The following is a 21487-nucleotide window of genomic DNA, read 5'->3' as shown; positions in this document are numbered from 1 at the left end:
CAACAATCACCCTAGTTCCCTTTTCACATTTTTACAGAGGGTCCTTTGGTGAACTATCAGTTCAATGGTTCCAACTACATCATCTATTGAGTACACCCATCAGATTAACTGTAGTATGCAGGACTTATATCAGCTGGTAGGTATCTTCTGCAGTTTTGTTCGAGGGCTGTCCATTCTTGTCTATCCCCTTCCTCCCATAGCTGTGGTCACCACTGATGCTTCCCTTTTAGGGTGGGGGGCATTATGAAGGGAAGACTGTCTATGGTACCTGGCCACTATTACAAGCCAATCTTCACAACAAGATTCTGAACATAAGATGAGAGCAGTCCTTTTAGTGTTGCAGACATTTCAAGACTTTCTGCCAGACGGTGTGATTTCCATACAATACATACAGACAATAGTCAGTAATCTGGTACACCAACAAACAAGGGGGGAAACCCAATCTTATCCTCTGTGTTGGGAAGGCATGAGAGTTTAGCAATAGGCGATGTCTTCCCACTACTTTCTTTTAGCTACTTACATCATGGGGACTTCCAACATGCTAGTGGACAAGCTAAGCAGAAATATTCTGCCTTACAAGTGGTTCCTCAAAACAGTGGCAAACGAAATTTTCCCTCACTGGGGCATACCTTGCTGTGACCTGTTTGCATCTCACATAAAAAAACAAATGCAGCAGTTAAATCACAGAGGCCAAAACTGGCCCCTGGGTCTTCTGTATGCCCTTCCCCATTCTCTTTGGTCACAAAGTTCATTCAGAAAGCAAGGAGATGCAAGGCAAAAGTAATTCTCATTGCCTTTATTGGTGCCTGTTGCTTTGGCCTCATCCACTTTGTCACCCTGGACACTGGCTCACAGCCCACATCTCCTATCCACCCTTCTGGTTATCCTCTCCCAGGTCTAGACATCTTGAATCTAACCGCTTGGTTACCCCAATTTTATCAGCAGCCAGAGATGCCAAGTTTTCAGAAAATGTAGTCCACATTCCAACAGCTTCTCAGAAATCTATCACTAGGAAGGTTTACTGAAGTAAATGGAAAAGGTTTTCATTCTAGGCTGCAGAAAAGAGATTAAATCCTTTTTCTGCCCCTCTCCCATCAATATTACATTTCTTACCAGAATTGTTTCATAAAAGTTCCAACTTCTCATTATAAAGGTTCAGTTAGCAGATATTTCAAATGTTCACATTGGCCATAATCAGGCACCTATATTTTATCTGAAAGTTTCTAGAGCCTTTCTCTAGGGAACCTTCCTTCTTATCCCTCCCATAAGAGATCCTGTTCCACCTTGGGATATCACAGTAATGCTGTAAGCTCTTAAACAATCCCCGTTTGAACCCGCAGCCTCAGCAGATCTCAACTACTTAACATGAAAAACAATCTTCTTTGTCACTTTAGCAAACAGAATCTCAAAAATACAGACCCTCTCTTGCAAACCACCATGTCTGACCTTTCAATAAGGACAGAGTTTTCTTAAAACTAAATTCCTTCTTTATTGTGGCATCCAAAGTGAACATAAACCAGTCCATAAATCTTCCAGTTTTCTTCCCAAAGTTCTCAAACAAAGGAGAATATATATATTACATTTGCTTGATGTTCACAGACAACTTAGGATTTTATCTCTACAGGACAAAAGACTATCAATTATTTGTTGCCTTTTCCAAAGTCATATTACGGTGTGGTAATTCCAAGGTCAGTACTTCTAGACGGCTGTCAAACTGCATTTTATTTGTTCATGACAAACTGAGCTGTTTTGTCTTTTAGATAATGGTAAACCCACTCAACAAAGTCAGTAGCAACTTCCAAAATTTTTCAATAGAATCTAACTATTGATGAAATTTGTGCTACTACAACATTGTCAGCTGTTCACACCTTTGTGTCTCATTATAAAGTAGAAGCACAGTCTAGATCATACTCCTTCTTTAGCACTGCTGTGTTCAGGAATATTCTTCCTTGATACCTCCCAGCAAAACAGTAGCTAAGAAATCTGTCTCATCAGTTGAGTGAGACAAAAATGGACATCTGATAATAAAGTTATGTAATCATCACAATGTTAGATCCACGTTGTACTGTTTTCATCTAGTTCAGCATCTCTCCTCAATTCTCCCTTCCAAATTGTCACCTATTGTGCCTCAAAGAACAGGTGGTACTGTAAAGGGTCTTGCAAACATCAACTTCAGCTGGTTATTTCTTCTCCCTCTACACATAAATACTTTCATGCTAGGCTTGAATCGAGCATAGGTTTCAATAAGATATCAATATACGTTAGTTGGCAAACTCAATGAGAGGTACACAGGAAGAGGTAGAGATCCACAAGTTTGGAGGTGCCGTCAGATCAGAGTCCCATCAGCTGAACCAATGAAAATAGAACATGGATCTATTGTTAGAAGTACATAGGTTTTGTTTCTCAGTTACCTCTTCTCCATCACATCTCCAACATTTGCCATCTACCTGAGGAAAAATTGTTTGGAGTCTGCTTGAGTTATAGAAATATCACTGTAAACACCCCAGCAAAAATCCTAAATTTTCTAAACTTTGCTGCATACTTGGGAGCTATACATATGTTCTCACATTACTTCCTTGTGAACTACATATCCAACCTCTTTCCAATTTTTTCTAACCTCCTCTTGTTTCCTATATTTACTGTGCAATATTTTATATGCCATACTAAGTATCTCTTTTTTAACATCAGTTTCTGTTCAAGATTCAACTAAAAACTCATCAAGTCAGGTCCTTCACTTAGGACCCCCCCCGTTCCTTTCTGTTTGTCTATACTCTGATGTCAGTCCTTGATAGGGAAGGCAGTCTCTAGCCTGCAGTCCAAATGTCTTCATGGTCTCTTCCCATTCTATTACATTCCCCTCTCTAGTTATTTGCTCCCAATACCTTGGTTTCTTTGCAAGTTTTCTCCAATAAATTCCAGCCCCTCCTTGCCTAATCTCTATCTTCCTAATTGCAGTCATCCTTATCGGCAAAATCTCCTTTCTCCATTCTTGTGTTGGTTTAGTTCTTAGAATAATTTTTGTTACTTTATGAATTTATTTATTTTACATTTGTTTACCAGGAAAGTCCATCTGGACAAGCTGTCCTTTTTCAGCAGAGGCCCAGGGACAAAAAGCTCCACATCAAAAATAAACAGGAAAAATACTTTCATTAGGTACAGAAATATAAATCAAGCATATGACATTATGTGATTTCAGCACTACATTTTACAGTGACAATGGATTGTAGCACAGAGTGTAGCAAAAATCATAAACAAAATTAGACTGCATAGTATAGCAGTAATCTCGGTCAAGATTTTGATGGAACACAGTCAGGGCAGTAGTAGTACACAGGTATTAGATATTATAGCAATAACCCATGCCTGGGTGTGGATAATGCTGGATTTACCCACTGTTGGTGTGGTTTGGTCACGAGGGTGAAGAAATAGAAGTTGAAGTTATGGAGTGCCTGTGAAGTGAAGGATTTAATGTAAAAGGTCTAACACAGACTACATCACAGCATGATGGAGTGAGTCCCCAGAATAATAAAAAGCAAGAAGATCAGGAGACATGTGAAGAAGAAATATGGACATGGGAAAGGAAAAGAGATTTAATATGATGTAATATTTATGCACAGGAGAAAGCAAAACTAACCCATACAAAAACAGCAGCACCAAAGATATTTGAAGAGAAATACAAGCAAAGGAATCTGGACATGGAAAACTTTACAATACAAAAAATAAGACGACTAAGAGGAAAAGTAGAAAAAGAGATTAGTAATGGAGAAGTCACGAGAAATAGAAATTGAAGCTATGGAGTAGCTGGAAAGAGAAGGATTCAGTGTAGAAAATCGAATGCAGAAAGCACCACAACAGGATAGAGCAATGGATATCCAAATTAAGGGGAAACCAGTGGAACAGGAAGCAAATGGTCAGGTGCCATTATCAAGATATTTTGGAGCCTTCTACAGCAAACCAGTATAAACGTTCACTTGAAGCTAGACAGCAAGGAAAGGAACAGGAAACTGGAAACTCTGATGCAGTCAGTGTTGAGGAGTGATAGGCCAGTGAGTTCCCATATGACAGAGCAACAGATGACACAGGATGAAATTGAAGAGAATGTGGCACGGGAAGATGGTATAGAACTTTCTATAGAATGCCCACGGGAAACGGAAAATAAGGGATGTGCCCTCAGTTTGGAAGAAAATGAGCTAAGAGAAGAGTTGCTTGACTTAATGGACATGGATAGCTATATTATAATCAATGAGAGAAATGGACTGCAGAAGGTCAATAAAACCCAAAAAGTAAGAAGTCTGATAAAACAAATGAATGCAGTAATTAGAACTGTCCATAGAGATCCATGTGATATAACAGAAGTGAACAGGATATACTACTGTGCTGCTAAATTAATAACTGATAAAATTCTACCACAGGAACACAGGGTAGTGAGGGAAAGGAAGGGGAGAAATTGAATACCATCATGGAACTATCGAACAGAGAAAACTATAAAGCAATTAAGAAGTGTCACTGTTAGAAGATTACAGAAGAGGGAACAGATAAACAAAAATACTAAAAGATAGATGTGATTAAAGCAATGCACAGTATTAGAACAGACCAGGATCTATCATGCACTATGGCAAATAAATTAAAAATTTCAGCACAGGCGGAAAAACACAGATAAATATAAGGGAAAAGTACAAAATGAACAATTTACTGATGACCCAAAAAAGTTTTACAGAGAATTGAGAAATAATGTAAAAGGAATTGAAAGACTTCCAAAAAAAGAGGAAGTAGATACATTTTGGAGAAGTGTTTATGAAGATCCTGTGGAACATAATAAAGATGCTAAATGGATAGAATAAGTAAAATAATGAATAAGAAGTTTAAAGGTACAGGATATAAAAATGGGATAAAGTAATAGCCAGAGAGATTGAAACAAAGTTAAGAAAAGCCTCTAACTGGAAAACCCCAGGCCCATATGCAGTACCTAACTTTTTGTTACAAGTATCAACATCTTTGCACGAGGATTTAGCCATGAGTAAGAAAGTACAGTTGTGTACATAGGTTCATAGGTTCATACTAGGCTATCTGCCCTAGGGCATTTATAAGCCTAGCCAGAGTGTGTGTGGCTTTCACCACCCCTTAGGATGAGAATACTATACCCATTAGTTTGCTGTGCCTCTGTCCAGCAGTGATACAGAGATGATTCCCGCGGTAAACCTACGATCTCCCATCCACTCGTCAAGATTTCTCTTGAACAGAGTCAGTGAGGGGCTCTGCCTCACATGGACTGGTATTCTGTTCCATAGTGTAGGGAGTCTCTGGGTGATGAATCTGTCCCTCCAGCACGTCCTATTTATATCCGTGTTGAGGTTTAAGTCTCTTGCTCTCGTGGCTCTGGTGGATTTGGATTTTTTGAGGTGGAGCATGTCCATTAATTCCGGGTTGGACATGGCCTTGTATGTCAGGCACAGATCGCCTCTGAGCAGACGGTATGCGACTGAATAGAGCTGGAGTTTCTTCAGTCTGGCATCGTATGACATATGTTTGAGCCCCTTTATCCTTTTGGTGAGGAACGTTTGGGGTCTTTCCAACTGCTGCAGGTGTCGGGTAAGGTACATTCCACTTACCATAAATGTAGATGTTCGAGTGTATTCACTGTTGCAGTCATCACATTTGGGTTATCTGCTTGCAGTAGCCCTCAGTTGGCCTGATTATCAAAGTCTTGGGTCCTGCATCAGTTGCTGTCTCATCTTCCATGACGTCAGGTAGACAGAGGTATAAAGCATGCAGCCAACGCCATTTTATCAGTTTTTCTTGCCCCAGATGTCAGGTGCCCCCATAATGGGAAGCAATTATATACAAGGTTACACCTCCAACAAAAAAGCAAATACACCAAAAAGCTTTAAGCATAGTAAACAAGAATAGAGGTGCAGTCAATAGAAGACATGGGGCTGGAGGGAGGGTAACCAGGACTGCAACAGTGAATACACTCGGACATCTACATTTATGGTAAGTGTACACACCTATACTATGTTCTTCGTGTTTCACTGTTGCAGTCACCACATTTGGGTAGATTCCCAAAGCTAAGGATGGGAGGAGGTAATAAGATAGCATTAGGACCAGCTATAAGGCCCTGCAAGCCTGCAGTGGCAAAGCCAGCTCTGGATTTAGAGAAAAAAGGCAAATGGTAATGCTTGGTGAAGGTATGTACAGAACTCCAGGTGGCAGCTTCTAGGATGTCCTTGGTAGGGACACCTCTGAGAAAGGCTGTAGAGGTAGATGCAGCCCTGGTTGAATGTGGTCTTATCCCCTGCAGGATAGGTTTTCCATGGTGCTTATAGCAGAAATTAATGCAATGGCTTATCCATTTAGAAATAGTTTGCTTTGAAATGATCTTCCCCGCTGTCACTGCAGCAAATGCAACCAGCAGCTGTTCAGATTTCCTGCGAGGTTTAGTCCTGTCCAAGTAAAATCTAAGTTGTCTGTGCACATCTAAGGAGTGCAGGATCTGTTCCGCTTTGTTCTGTGGATTAGAAAAGAAGGTTGGCAAATGAATGGACTGATTAAGGGCCACACTGGATACCACCTTGGGCATGAAAGACGGATTGGTCCTGAGGGACACCCTGTCCGCATGAAATATAATGAAAGGCTCCACTGCCATGAGGGCCTGTAATTCAGACACCCTTCTTGCTGAAGTGATGGCTAAAAGGAATGCTGTTTTCCAAGATAGGAATTTCAACTCCACATTTGCAGCTGGTTCAAAAGGAGGTAGAGTGAGTTTTTCCAATACAAAGTGGATCTCCTGGGTGGTCTTATGTTTTTGGCCCCTCTGAGGGACTGCTTCAGCAGTGGATGAGAGAAGAGGGGTGGTTCTGTGTTGTAATGAGCTGAAATGGCTGAGGCAAGAATTATGATGGAGGAAAAGTAAAGGCCCTTGTGAATTATCTCAGTTAAGTATTGGGGAATCTGAGGTAAATTGGGTGCTGCTGTGCCCATGCCCCAAGTTTGGTTCCAAGAACAGAATCTTTTCCATTTTTCAGCATTGGGTTTTCTAGTACTAGGCCTCCTTGCCTCCAGAATGACATCCAACACTTGCTTATTGAGGGATGGTAAAGAAGCGATCAGGTAATTAGTCAGGCTGCCAAGTTCAGGATTTGAAGCTGTGGGTGCAGAATCTGGCCCTCCTGTTGGGACAGCAGGGCAAGTGTCTGAGGTAGGTGCCATGGTGCCAGAAGTGACACACTGTGCAAAAGTGGGTACCAGTGTTGGTGTGGCCAGTCTGGTGCAATCAGTAACGTCCTTGGTTTGTCCTGTTTGATCTTTAGTAGTACCTTGGAAAGGAGGGGCAGAGGGGGAAAGGCGTAAACTGATAGGTTTTTCCAGGTGAAGGACAGGGCATCCACTTTCCAAGCTTGTTTGTGTGGAGTCCTTGTGCAGAATTTGTCCAATTGGTAGTTCTGAGGGGAGGCAAACAGGTCTATCTCTGGGCTCCCCCATTTGTTTCTCAACATGTTGCATATCTTTGGTTCCAGTTTCCACTCGTGTGGGTCCATGTAATTTCTGCTTAGGTCGTCTGCCAGTGTGTTTAGTTTTCCTGGCAGGATTTGAGCCTGTAGTTGCACTTGGTAGCTCAAGGCTGTGTTCCACAGAGCCAAGCTAGTCTGCAGAGAGAATATGAGTGGGTCCCCCCTGCTTGTTTACGTACCACATAACAGTGGTGCTGTCCGTCTATTCCAATAACTGTCAAGAATGTGGTCCTTGAAGGCTGTCAGAGCATACTATACAGCTAATATTTATTTTTGATTGATATGCAGATGCATTTGACTTGGGTTCCATTTGCCCTGAATGCACTGCCCTGCCAAGTGAGCCCCCCATGCATAGTCTGATGCGTCTTTTGTTAGGGTTTGGGCAGCAGGGGGTAGAGTGAATGACAGTCCCTTGTTCTGGTGGCAGGCCTCTGCCCACCAAAGGAACTCTATCTGTATACAAGGTATGATAGTAGTTTCCTCATATGCAGTCTTGCATGTAGAATGCAGGATGCCATGAACCCCAGGGCTTGCAGAATTTCCTTGCAGATAGCTGGGTATTTGTGGCTAGTAGTTTGAAGTAGGCTGTCAAATGAACTTTTTTCTCTGGCGTGAGGTAGGCCATCTGGGAAGTTGTAGTCAAGCTTGCTCCCAGGAATACAATTTGTTTGCAGGGTACAAGATGTGATTTCTTTTTGTTTATGGTGTACCCCAGAGAAGGTAGCAATTTCTTTACAAATAGGTTCATAGGTTCATACTAGGCTAACTGCCCTAGGGCATTTATAAGCCTAGCCCAGAGTTTTGTGGCTTTCGCCACCCCTTTAGTTTGAAGGATACTATGCCCATTATTTTGTTGTGCCTCTGTCAAGCAGTGACACTGAGGTTATCCCTGGGGTATACCTGCGATCTCCCATACATTGGTCAAGATTTCTCTTGAACAAAGCCAGTGAGGTGCTCTGCCTCACATGTACCGGATTTTGTTCCACAGCATAGGGAGTCTCTGGGTGATGAATCTGTCCCTCCAGCACGTCCTATTAATAGCCATGTTAAGGTTTAAGTCTCTTGCCCTTGTAGTTCTGATGGATTTAGATTTTTTGAGGTGAAGCATGTTCATTAATTCCGGGTTGGACATGGCCTTGTATGTCAGGCACAGGTCACCTCTGAGCAGACGGTAAGCGATTGAATAGAGCTGGAGTTCCTTCAGTCGGGCAGCATAAGACATATTTTTGAGACCCTTTATCCTTTTGGTGAGGAACTTTTGGGGCCTTTCCAATTGCTGCAGGTGTCGGGTCAGATACATTCCGAATGGGGCATTGAACTCAATCATTGGTCTGATGAGTACAGGGGGACGATGACTTCCCTTGATCTAGATGTGAATCCCTTCATGATCAGGTGGGCAATGTAGAAGGTCTTCCTAACTACTTTGGCAACGTGAGTGTCAAACGAAAGGTTACTGTCAACCTGGATTCCCAGATCCCGGATAACCTCTTCTGTGCTTAGTGGATTGCCACCTATATGGTAACTAGGGGTAACCTTGTTTTTCCCGAAGGGTATGACTATGCATTTTTTGGTGTTAGGCCATGGCTCTGGCACCAGTTATCGGTTTCTATGAGACCCTTCTGAAGGATGTCTGTGTCAGATGGGTTTTCAACTATGGTGCCCAGTTTGCAGTCATCTGCAAACTTTGTCAGCCATGCCAGCCTTTGTTAGACAAAATGCCAGATGATGTAATAGTATGTCCTGGCTTTCTGCCTGAATTAGACAATCGTCCAAGTTATGGGTCTATTTGAATTTTTCTTTGCCTACAAAATGCAATGACTGGAACTAGGCACTTTGTGAATACCCTGGGCGTAGTAGATAAGCCGAAGGGCAGTGCAGAGAACTGATAGTGCATGTAGCCTGCTCTAAAGCATAGGCATCTTCTGCAAGATTCCCTTATTGGGATGTGCAGGTTGGCTTAGCTGATGAAGAGTTAGCATCCTGAATTTCGGGATTACCAAAAATGTGTTTAGGATAGACAGATCCAGGATGGGATGCCAGGAATGGTCTTTTCTGGGTAACAGAAAAAGTCTCGAGTAGAAACCTGGACCCATTCTTCTTCTTGAACAGCTTGAATAGCTATGATGCTTAAAACAGAGAGAACTTGCTTTTGAGCCTCTGCCCACTGATTTAGGGGAAGGTCTGGCCAGCTGTTTGGGGTTGGTAAGGAGTGGAAGTGGAATTTGTATCCTTGGGAAACTAGATTTAAAACCTATTTGTCCTGGGTAATGAGTTCCTAATTTTTTGCATGCAGGGCAATCTTTCCCCCTAAAGGAACAGTCAGTTGAACAGGGCTTGGAAGGTTTAAAGTTAAGTCATTGAGACAGTTTACCACAGGGGAGAGTCTTACTACTCCCTGCTTTGGAAGTGGGAGCCCCCTACTGTTTAGCCCTGCGAGTACCTTGGGACTGAAGTCTGTGTGTTCTGCTGGTTCTGGGTTTGGACTGAGAAGGCCTGGAAGTGGCAGGAAAGAACCAGTTCTTGGAGGGCCAGTGCCTACTAAATCTGGGAGGTTGTACTTGCAGGAAGTCTTTAACAGTTTGCATAGATTTAGCTTTTTCCTCCATCTTTTTAAGTACTACTGCTTTGTTGCCAAGCAGGCGGTCTTGGTTTAAGGGAGCATCCAACAATTTAGCTTTAACATGAGCTAGCAAAGACTGCTCCTTAAGCCAAGCATGCCTTCTAAGTACAGACCCAGTGACAGCAGCCCTGCAAGATGCCTCTAATGAATCAAAACCACACTGCAAAGTATGTTTTCCAACTTGTTCAGCAGAATGCATTAAATCCTGTAATTCTTTATTTTTAGCACAGTCAGGAATCAACATCATTTTCTGTTTAAGTAATCCAATAATATGCTGCTGATATGAAAATGGCAGCTTAAAACCCTAATGGCTAAAGTAGCAGAAGTGTATACCTTATTTCCTCATCTATCCAGTGCCCTGGAATCTCTAACTGAGGGGGTAGGATTTTTGGCAGTAGTAGGCTTAATGCCCTTGGGTCCCTGTGAAATGGTCTCAGGATCTGCAGTAGGATTTTTAAAAAGGAACTTGTGAGAGTCAGGTACCCTGTAATACCTATAAGGTTTTCTGGGAGCAGGAGATAAAGAGTCAGGGGGGCCAGGCTAGATTCCGAGAAGGCATCATCTACAATGTCCAGTGCAGGAGGGATAGCTAAAGGCCTGTGTTGAGGCAGGAGTAAGAATTCCCTAAGCCTCTTTTTGGAGTCAGAGTAATCCTTTCTTTCCCAGCGGAAATGCTACCTAAGAGTATGCAAGGTTTCACCAAAAGAGAAATCCTTTGGAGAGTAGATAAGGGCAAATCCTGGTCATCAGAAAAAATAAGTTATGTACTCACCATAACATTCCATCTGAGTAGGTAGCTTCATTTGTCTGCAACCTGTGGGTCTTGGATCCGATATCGGATCTGAGCCGGCAACTTGTTTCATAGCTAATGGATCCGAGCTCCTAGCTCCTCCCCTCACCCATAATCCCCTGCCAACCCTCCATAACCTTAGATCAAGTTTGCCCTTCAATATGTACCCAAAAAGGGTATTCCAACTTAATACTTACATAGATCCGCTGAAGGCCAGGGGGGATGGTTGCAGACAAATGAAGCTACCTACTCAGATGGAACGTTATGGTGAGTACATAACTTCTTAATCTGAAGTAGGGACGTCATCTGTCAGCAACCTGTGGGACAGAGTCCCCAGCTACCTGAATCTTGGGTGGCCATCATGGAAGGATATTGCGGAGTACCACAGAGCCAAAGGATGCTCTCCCTCTAGAAATCACGTCCAGTTTGTAGTGGTTAATAAAGGTATGAGATGAGGCCCAAGTGGCTGCCGAACAAATATCATCCAATGGAACTCTAGATTTGAAGGCCGCAGAAGTAGAGATGGAATGAGTGGAATGTGCGCGAACTCCTTCAGGTGCAGGTCTCCCAGAGGCTTGGTACGCTAACAGGATACATTGTGAAATCCAGCGCGATAGAGATATTTTTCATATTGCTTTCCCCAAATTAAATTTGGCAAAGGAAATGAACAGCTGGTCGGATTGTCTGTGACCAGCTGTTCTATGAGTATAAAAACTTAGCTGCCTATGAACATCTAATGAGTGCAGCTTGCACTCTCCTTTATTCTGATATTTAGGAAAGAAAACTGGTAAATTTATGGATTGATTTATATTGGTTTCTGATGCTATTTTGGGAAGGAAAGAGGGATTGATCCTGAGGTACACTCTGTCCGGATGAAAGATCAAATAAGGAGGCTTCACAGAAAGAGCTTGAAGATCCGAAACTCTTTTCGTAGAAGTAATGGCTACAAGGAATGCTGTTTTCCAGGACAAGTATTTGAGATCTACTGAAGCAGCAGGTTCAAAAGGTGGAGCAGTTAGGGCTTGAAAAACTAGTGAAAGATCCCAAGGTGGTACGGCTTCTTTTATAGGGGGTCTAAGCAAAAAGGTGCCCTTGAGAAAGGTTTTACACAACTTGGCTGACATCAAGGGCCCTGAGTCATGTCCCACATGGTAACGGGAGATGGCAGCCAATTGCACTTTGACAGTTGAGCAACTAGCACCTTCCTGAAAAAGTTCGGTTAGGAAGTCTAATATGGATGGAAGAGGAGCTGTAAAGGGATCTAGATTATGATGCTCCGCCCAGACGGAGAAACGTTTCCATTTACTGCGGTACACTTTCCTGGTGGAGGGCTTATGCGCTGCCACAAGGATGGCTTTGACTGGTGAAGAAATACCAGGAGTCCTAACTAGGAGTGGAACTAGAGCAACCAAGCTGTCAGCTTCAGATTGTCCAGATTTGGGGTCAGTAAGTCCGATGGATGGGAGATTAGATCTGGACTGGGATCCAGAATCCAAGGGGGATTCACTAGGTGAGACCACAGGTAAGGGAACCAAATTTGCAGAGGTCAGAATGGGGCAATGAGGATCATCCTGCTCCCCAACCGTGAGGCTTTCTGTAAGAGTTGCAGCATCAGGGGTAGAGGAGGATAGGCATAAAGTAGACAGGGTGGCCAAGCATGCACCAGAGCGTCTCTTGGGGTTTCCCCAGTAGGGGGAATCGGAGCGAAGAAATTGCTGCATTTGGTGTTTGAGGGAGAGGCAAAAAGATCGCAGCAGGGTTGCCCCCATATTGCGAATATCTGCTTCGCTACTAGTGGGTTGAGAGACCACTCGTACGGGGTAAGAAGGGTGTGGCTGAGTTTGTCCGCTAGGATGTTGGCCCGCCCCGGAATGTGCGTTGCAATAAGAAAGCGGTTGGTGGAAATCGCCCATTCCCACACTCTCATGGCTTCGCGGCAAAGAGGGTAAGACCCGGTTCCCCCCTGTTTGTTGATGTACCAGACAACCGACATGTTGTCTGACTGAATTGCAATCGTTCCTACGGGGAGGAGATTCTGAAGTGCTTGCAACGCGTACAGCACCGCTCTCATCTCCAGAACGTTGATATGCAGGGAGGTCTCTGTATCGTTCCACGTGCCTTGGACGGTCCTGCCTGAATAATGGCCCCCCCACCCGAGGCGGGAGGCATCAGTGGTCACCGTGGCGAGAGGGGGAGAGGTGCAGAAGGGTCGGCCTGTATGGAGGTCCGGAGCATGTAGCCACCATAATAGAGCCCTCCTGCAAGCCTTGCTGATAGCAATGGGGTGATGGAGAGGAAAAGACAGAAAGGACCATTGTACTAGAAGGGTCCATTGCAGTACCCGCATGTTCAGATGGGTGCATGGAAGGAGCGTTATCACTGCCGCCATGGAGCCCAGCACCCTCAGGACCAATTCCGCCGGTGGGGTCTCTGATTGGAGGATAGCCCGCACATGAAGTTGCAAATTCCGTAGTCGTTCCGACGTCAGAAAGGCTTGTAGAGCTCTGGTGTCTATTCTGGCTCCTATGAATTCTATGACTTGTGTCGGGGCCACAAAGGATTTGTCGGCATTGATGGTGATGCCTAACTGTGGGGCTAGGCGGGGAAAGAAATCTCTGGCCGAGCAAAGTAGATGCCTTGTTGGGGCGGTCAGGAGCCAGTCGTCCAGGTACGGAAAGACCTCTATTCCCTGGAGTCTCAGGTGGGCCGCAATCACTGCTAATACCTTGGTGAACACCCTGGGGGCTGTAGTGAGGCCAAAGGGAAGGACCCTGAACGGGTAGTGACTGGCTCCCAGCTGGAAGCGGAGGAACCTCCTGGATCGTCTGTCCATTAGAATGTGGTAGTACGCATCCTTGAGGTCTATACAGCATATCCAATCGTTCTCCCTTAGAAGGGGGAGAATAGATTGAAGAGTGACCATTTGGAATTTTTCCTTGGTTACCGACAGGTTCAAACGGGACAGGTCTAGAATCGGTCTCAAGTCCCCCGTCTTTATGGCACCAAAAAGAACCTGGAGTAGAACCCTAATCCGAGCTGGTCTTGGGGGATGGGCTGGATGGCTCTTTTTCTTAGCAGCTGCTGAATTTCTGCGGCTGCAGCCTCCCTCTGATCGGGTGGTACATCGGGGAGGTTCTTGAATTTGGGGACATGAAGTAATGGGATTTTGTACCCTCTGGATATAATTCGAAGCACCCAGCGGTCTGTCATGATGGACTCCCATGCCGCTAGGTGCTCCGAGAAGCGCCCCCGACTGCCTCCAGAGTGGAGCAGTCGGGCAACCCTTCAGGGCTGCTGCATGGGCCGGTCAGAGAAAGGTTCTCTGGACCCAAAGATTCTCGGAGCCCCTCTGCCCCTGGGGCGGCGTCCTCTCTGTCCTCTGCCACGGAAGGACTGGTTGTCTGGAGCGGGTTGGGAATGTTGCGATTCCCGGAACCACATCTTCTTCTGACCCTTTTGGTTCTTCGAAAAGGACCGCTGGGGAGAAGGGAAGCAGACTTCGATGGCAGACAACGTCTTCCTGTCCTTCTCGCTCTGGACAAGTGTCTCGCGAACCGTTTTGCCAAACAGGGCAGAACCATCGAAAGGGGTGTTCGCAAAGGACGCTTTAAAGGGCTCCGCAAAGTCACAATGATGGAGCCAGGCCTGACGTCTCATGACTAGGCCCGCTTCGCTAGCTCTAGCGGCTCCCTCGGTGGAGTGGGACAATAGCCGCATAGAGGTATTTGAAATGGATCTCAGGGTGGCCATTCGGGTGGAGTACAATTGTTTGTCCTCCGCCGACATGGACTCAGGGGGGGAGGCAGCGTATTCTTTGATAAGATCCCGCTGCATCCTGATGACATGTGCCATATAGTTCAGAGACCTTACCAAGAAGGACGCTGAACTAAAAACTTGCTTCCCTAAGCGGTCCATCGAGCGGGACTCCTTGCTCGGTGGATGGACTGAGGTACTCTCCTGAGCTAGTTCCCTCTTCGTGGCTGCCGCCGTCAACATGGCATCTATGGGGGGACCCTTGCTCCAGTGTGACCGGTCTGAGGGGGGCTTAGTATCCTGTCGGGGCGTTTGGGTATTGACTCCACGGTGTCCGGGTCCTTCCACGCCCTGGTGGTAATAAGGTCCACCAAGGGGTCGGCTGGAGGGGACACCCAAGAGGTAGACGGGCCTGCTTCGAATGCCTCCAGAAACACGGACTCAGAGGAAGACTTGGGGGCAGACCACCCACCTCTGATCCTCAGCATCTCCTTGATGTCTCCAAAGGAGACATCCTCAGGGGGTGATCTTGGGAAGCCTTCCCCTTCATCCAAGTCCGTGTCCTCAGTTAAGGACTCAGGGGCGTCCACGTGCCTCCTCTTGCACTTATGCTTACGGGGCCCTTCCTCGGGGGGGGGGGGGGGCTGTCCGAGGAGGTCTCGCCAGCAACATCCTGTTGCAATGGAACTACCTGGGACATTGAAGCAGGCTGTCCCTTAGGCCAGGTGATGGAAGCCTGGCCCAGCAGAGAGGGAGTGCAGGGTGGAGCCGAGACAAGGGCCGGGGGTCCGGATGCTCTCGACTGAGCCCTCTCCACTACATCGAAGGCCGAGGGGGAATCACTCTCTCTGGGCTCAGAGAGTCGGCTCCCACTCGGATCCGATGAAGGGATCGGAACCGGTGCCGAGACCATCGGATCCGAAGGACCAGTGTGCTCTGACCTGGACGGAGCCGAAGGCACACTGAATCCCTCGGATCCGAAGCTCGGGCCATGGCTCCGAGAGGTCAGATCCGAAGTACCAAGTACTGTCGGCGCCGACCCACCCCCGGCTCCGACGCTGCTCGGCTCCAAACGCTCCGAACCCGTGTAGCGAGTTGGAGAAGGAGCAATTGGAGCGAAAAATGGTGTTGAGTTTCCCCCAAAGGGGGGGAGGCAAGAGCACTCCCATCTACAGCTGGGCCTGGATGAATCTTCGCATCATCCGGTCCAAGTCTGCATCAGACATGCTGAATGTTGATCTCGAAGAGGCCACCGAGGCAGGCCTGGAATGCCGCCTCGATGACCTTGATGGAGATCGGGCCTCCTCCTCCTCGGGCCCTAGGGAGAAACAAGGAGATCGGAGCAGAGGAGGAGGAGACCTAGAAGCAGTGGAGGGAGAAGCCCGCTTAGCTGGCGGGGCCGAAGCGGAGGCCTCGGCCCGCTGCTTGTGGTGCTTCTCCCTCCATTTCTCCCTCCTAGCCTCCCTGTCCTCTGGCACTTTAGCGGGAGTGTGAGTCCCGGCCGAAGGAAGGGGGGCAGGAGTGGCAACAACCACAGCCTGTGGTAGTGCCACGGGAGCAGCGGAGGCCGGAGCCGAGTCCGGGGGCAAAAGTCCCGCCAGGACCAGCTTCGACCTCCGCTCTTTCAGTGCTCTGGGGTTGAACGCTGCACAAATGGTACAGCCTGAGGTGAGGTGTTCAACCCCAAGGCACCGGCTTGCACAGTGTGGCCATCAGCCGGGGAGAGCTTATGGCCACACTTGGTACATTTAGAAAAAATGGCTTTTGGGGCCTCAGCCATACTTTAAAGAAAAAAAGGGAGTGCTACACAGACACACAGGCCCCAAAAACACAACACACACTCACTAATGACCAGTGAAGGGAGGGGAAAAAACTAAGTAAAAAAATTTAATACTACAGGGAACTTAACTCTTACACACTTTTTTAAAATAAGGTAGAGAAATTTGACAGAAAAACAGACTTAACTGACGATTTTTTTGCTAGAGCTCAAGGAATCCAACCATCCACAAGTGCGGCAAACTAGATCTGAGGTCATGGAGGGTTGGCAGGGGATTATGGGTGAGGGGAGGAGCTAGGAGCTCGGATCCATTAGCTATGAAACAAGTTGCCGGCTCGGATCCGATATCGGATCCAAGACCCACAGGTTGCTGACAAATGAAGTCCCTACTTCAGATCAGAAATTTCAAAATCCTGATCAGAAGACTCTGAAGGAAAATCAGTCCTAGGTCTCTTAGAGGGGGAAGGGTGGCTTCCCCTGATTAGAGTAATAAGGTCCTCAGCCATTCTTGTCATTTGTTTTTTAGGCACAGGAGCCTGACCATGCAGTCTGGGCATTGTTTTTTTAGGCATAGATCAAGCTTTAGGCCTTGAAGAAGAAGACTGTGTCGATTTAATATGCACGTCAGTAGGCCTGAATACACCCTCTGAAGCCGGTGCCTGCACAGCGGGCCCCGGACCCATCCAAGGTAGAGGCATCCACAGGTTGCACAGTTGAAGCATCTTGCGGCATACCGGACTCCGAATGGGTCTCAGTAGACGCCTGCGAATCTGAAGTAGCGGGTATCAGGCACTGTGAAAGCACCTCACTGAGTACCGGCGAACTGGCGACTAGCTTAGGAGAAGCGTCGTTGGCAGCTTTGGACCTATGCAGGCTGTCTCTGTTTTTATCTTTGCTTTTTTTGGAATGTCGGTAATTGGGTGGCTTACCGAAGCCATATTTGGGTAATTGAACAGAATACCAAAATATTTAGAAGCGTAAATATACCGATGATGAATAGTTCATTGTTTAAATAAGGCACAAAACTGATAGCGAGGTATGTCGTGGTCAGGGCCTAAACAAGGAATACAGTGCGAATGAAAATCTATATGAGGTATTTGCTTTCCACAAGAAATACAATTATTGACTTTTACTGACATCGGTTTAGAGCAAGAAAAAATTTCCCTAACAGGGTACTTAGCTTAGTTGAAGACTTCGGTTCTGAAACTCGAAAACGAAAATTTCAGGAGTCGGCTGACAGTCACCTGCGAACCGCTTCTGCTTCGGGCACCGCACGACAAGAAAGACTGATAAAATGACGTTGGCTGCATGAGACAGCAACTGATGCAGGATACAAGACTTTGATAATCAGGCCGACAAAGGGCTATTGCAAGCAGATAACCCAAATGTGATGACTGCAACAGTGAAACACGAAGAACATCTACTTATATGCGCACCCCGAACAGACACCACACTGGCTAACAGGCAAAACAATGCTTTTACTTAAGAGTGAACCTGCAAGCTACCCTAAAAATCATAGACCAATAACGTGCCTTCCAATGATATATAAACTATACATGGGAACTGACGCCAACAGAGTTTATAGTCATTTAGAAGAAAACTCAATTATGGCAGTAGAACAAAAGGGCAATAAAAGAAAGTCATATGGAACAAAGGATCATTTGTTGTTAAATAAAGTTATAGTGGAGAACTGTAAAAAGGGGAAGAATCTAAGTATGGCATGGATTGACTATAAAAAAGCATTTGATAGTATCCCACATTCATGGATAAAAGAGTGCTTAAAAATATATAAGATACACCCTGCACTGACTGACTACATTACATAACCATGAAACAATGGCAGACTACTTTGCAATTAAGCCATGATAAAGGACAGATTATTACCCCAGGGATAAAAATTCAAAGGGGGATATTCCAGGGTGACTCTGTCACCATTGCTATTCTGCCTTGCCATTAATCCATTAAGCTGTTTACTTAATGGCTTTGGCCATGGCTATAACTTGGCTCCTAAAAAACAACAAAGACTAATGACTTATCTTCTCTTTGTCGATGATTTAAAACAGTATAGCTCATCAGATGAGGAACTGAAAGCACAGCTGCAGGTTGTCAAAACTTTTTCAGATGACATTAGAATGTCATTTGGTCTTGATAAATGTGCAAAAGCAACCTTTAAAGCAGAAAATTGCAGCACCAGGAAAACATCAGTTTGGGACAAGAATGTGATATAAGAACTTGAGCAAGACGGAGTGTATAAATCTTGGGAATTGATGAAGGATCAGCAATAAAACATGAACAAATGTGAATAAAACTCAGTAAGGAATACTTTAGAAGACTTAAATTAATCTTGGGAACAGCACTGACATCTAGGAACAAGATCCAAGCTATAAATCAATTTGCTCTTCCTGTCCTAACGTACAGTTTTGGAGTAACTGACTGGCCCCAAAAAGTGTTAGATAGATCAGATATTAAAACAAGGATGCTTCATGCTCACCAAATGATTTATAAAAATCAGTGTATACCAAGATTATATATTCCCCATTCCAAAGGAGGGATGAGCCTCCTTGAAACTGATTACATGTATAGATCTGCAATCGTGGGACTCCACTCTTATCTACTGACCTCACAAGATCCAAATGTAGTGAAAGTTTTGAAACATGAGGAGAATAAATCTAAGATGACTTCTCTGCTTAATTTAGCAGAAGCATATTGACTTCAAGCACGGAATGGAAATCAAACCAGAAGTAGATAAAAACCAGGCAGCAACTGAATGTGCCAAAAAAAAAAAAACAAAAGAAAGACTACAAGCTGAAGGACCACATGAAAAGGCAAGAAATGTGGAAAAAACAAATATAGTTGCAAGTATAGAAAACTTCTGGAAGAACCTCATGCTGATCAGGAATGAATGTAGGAATGGTTAAGGAGAGGCGAAGTCAAACCAAGAAATGAAAGGTTAATATTGGCAGCCCAAGATAGTGGGCTACGTACATGTTGGTTTACAAAGTCCATTGAAGATGTGGGAGAAACATACAAATGTAGGTTTTGTAAAACCGAATTGGAAACAGTCACTCACATTGTTTCTGGTTGTGAGACACTAATGGCAGAAGGACTTTATACTGAAAGGCATAATAATGTGGCGAGACTGTTACACTGGGGATTGTGCAAACATTATGGTATTGAAGTGGCTGAAAAACACTGGAAACGTGAGCCACAAAGCATCACAGAAAATGATGAAGTTTACATTACATGGGATCACCCATTACCAACAGTCCAAAAGATAGATGCTAGAAAACCAGATATGGTGGTCCAAGAAAAGAAGACAAAAGTAGCATTGATCATTGAAATTGCCACACCTAGTGACTACAGTTTCTTGCATACAGAGAGACACAAAGTCATAAAACATCAGGATCTGCAGGCAGAAACGACAGCAATGTGGAAGAAAAATACCCAGACAGTTCCAATAGCAGTAGGAACAACGGGTCTTATAAAAAATAATTTACAGTTGTTTTTGGATATGTTACCAATACATGTAACTCCATATGAACTGCAGGAGGAGTCATTACTGGGCACACTGCGGTTGCTGCGAAGAGCACTACTGGCTGACAAAGATTGAAACAATACTAATTTCATGAACTTTAAATATACTTTGACTTAGGAGTGGGGTCCATTCCCATCATGGTACTAGAAACCCAAAAGACTTGGAGAAATTAAAAAGGGCTAACAATAAATTGAGCATTAGACAGCCATGATTTTACCTCTAAGAATGACTGCTGGGTGATATGTTGTAGTTGTTGGAGTGTGGGAGCAAGGCAAATTAGGGATGAATTATGGCTGTTTTTCCTCTTAAGGATCTGCATCCAAAATCCTACTCTCTCATTTCTTGAATTTCCACCGTTTTATAATCATTGTTTTGCACTGTGAAATATTGCTTTACTGCATTTATATATGTGTGTGTGTGTGTGTCTGTAATCACTGTTTTACACTGTGAAATATTGCTTTTCTGCGTTTGTATGTGTATATATATATATATATATATATATATATATATAAAAACCTTAACTGTGTAGCTCTAAACTATCCCTTCAAATCAAGCAATCCTAAGCCAGCCTGTTCTGTTGAAAGGATCAACTTATCCCTCTTGACTCCTCTCTGTTCTACTCGCACTAAGTTCCTTCAACTCTTTATTAACTAATGTCCACAACTTCTACTCTAGTTGATAAAAATAAGCCTGACCTGTATATAAAACCGAAGGACTAAAAACATTTTCACTGCTTGCATGTTGCTATCCATGAACAACAGCTTTCATTTTTTCAGTTTTTGTATTACCTTTTGTTTAGTCTCTTCACACATACCCTTAACTGCAATAACAATCATTTTTAGTCCACAATTCTAAACACTTCATTGTACTGTGTCCCCATTCATGTATGGGTATACAGTTTACAGTTGTAGCCTTTATTTTTCTTTATTAATTTTATATCCCAAAAGACCAGAAACTATCCTTTTCTGGTTTTATCTGGTACAAAATAATACTGTCTGCAAGTAAAGCCAACTTTTCTTGATTACCATACCAATTATATCCTTGCATTTCTGAGTCCTTTACAAAGGGGAAAGAGGACATGCTCCTGCCTGTTTCACTTCAGACACTTGCCAGAGAGGAACCCTCCTGTAGAAACGTTGTGTGTATGTACCTTTAAGAAGCATTTCTGGATGTAAGCATGTGCATATAAATAGTGAGCACATGCAGGCAGCAGTGCCACTTTGAGAGAAAAAACAGTGTTAACATGTGTGAGTGCAGTAGTCAATATGTTTATAAGTTTAAGTTACAAAGCCTCATTCTTGATGTGTTTGTGTGTAATAAAGCTGCTTGCACTGAATCCACAACAGCTTGTCTGTTTTATCCTGACTGGACAAGCGACATGGTGTCAGAACTGGGATTAAGAGAACAACTTCTTCAAGCCATGAGGTGCAGAGTTGAAGGTGAAGGCAGATTGTGCTAGTTGAGTGAAGTGGAGCTCAGACAAAAAGGGCCAGAAACAAACTCAGGG

The 21487-nt window shown here is 44.6% G+C and overlaps 1 protein-coding gene across 2 annotated transcripts in view; it reads right to left on the bottom strand.

The window, feature by feature from the left end:
- Positions 1-21487, bottom strand: part of CENATAC (centrosomal AT-AC splicing factor) — a 484230-nt gene that overhangs the window by 4493 nt on the left and 458250 nt on the right. The window lies entirely within an intron of this gene.

The sequence above is a fragment of the Protopterus annectens genome, chromosome 8.part0 (assembly GCF_019279795.1).
Source record: "Protopterus annectens isolate FY-2018-M chromosome 8.part0, PAN1.0, whole genome shotgun sequence".
NCBI lineage: Eukaryota > Metazoa > Chordata > Ceratodontiformes > Protopteridae > Protopterus > Protopterus annectens.
Note: the sequence above shows the minus strand (reverse complement) of the source record. Positions and strands in the feature narration are given on the sequence as shown.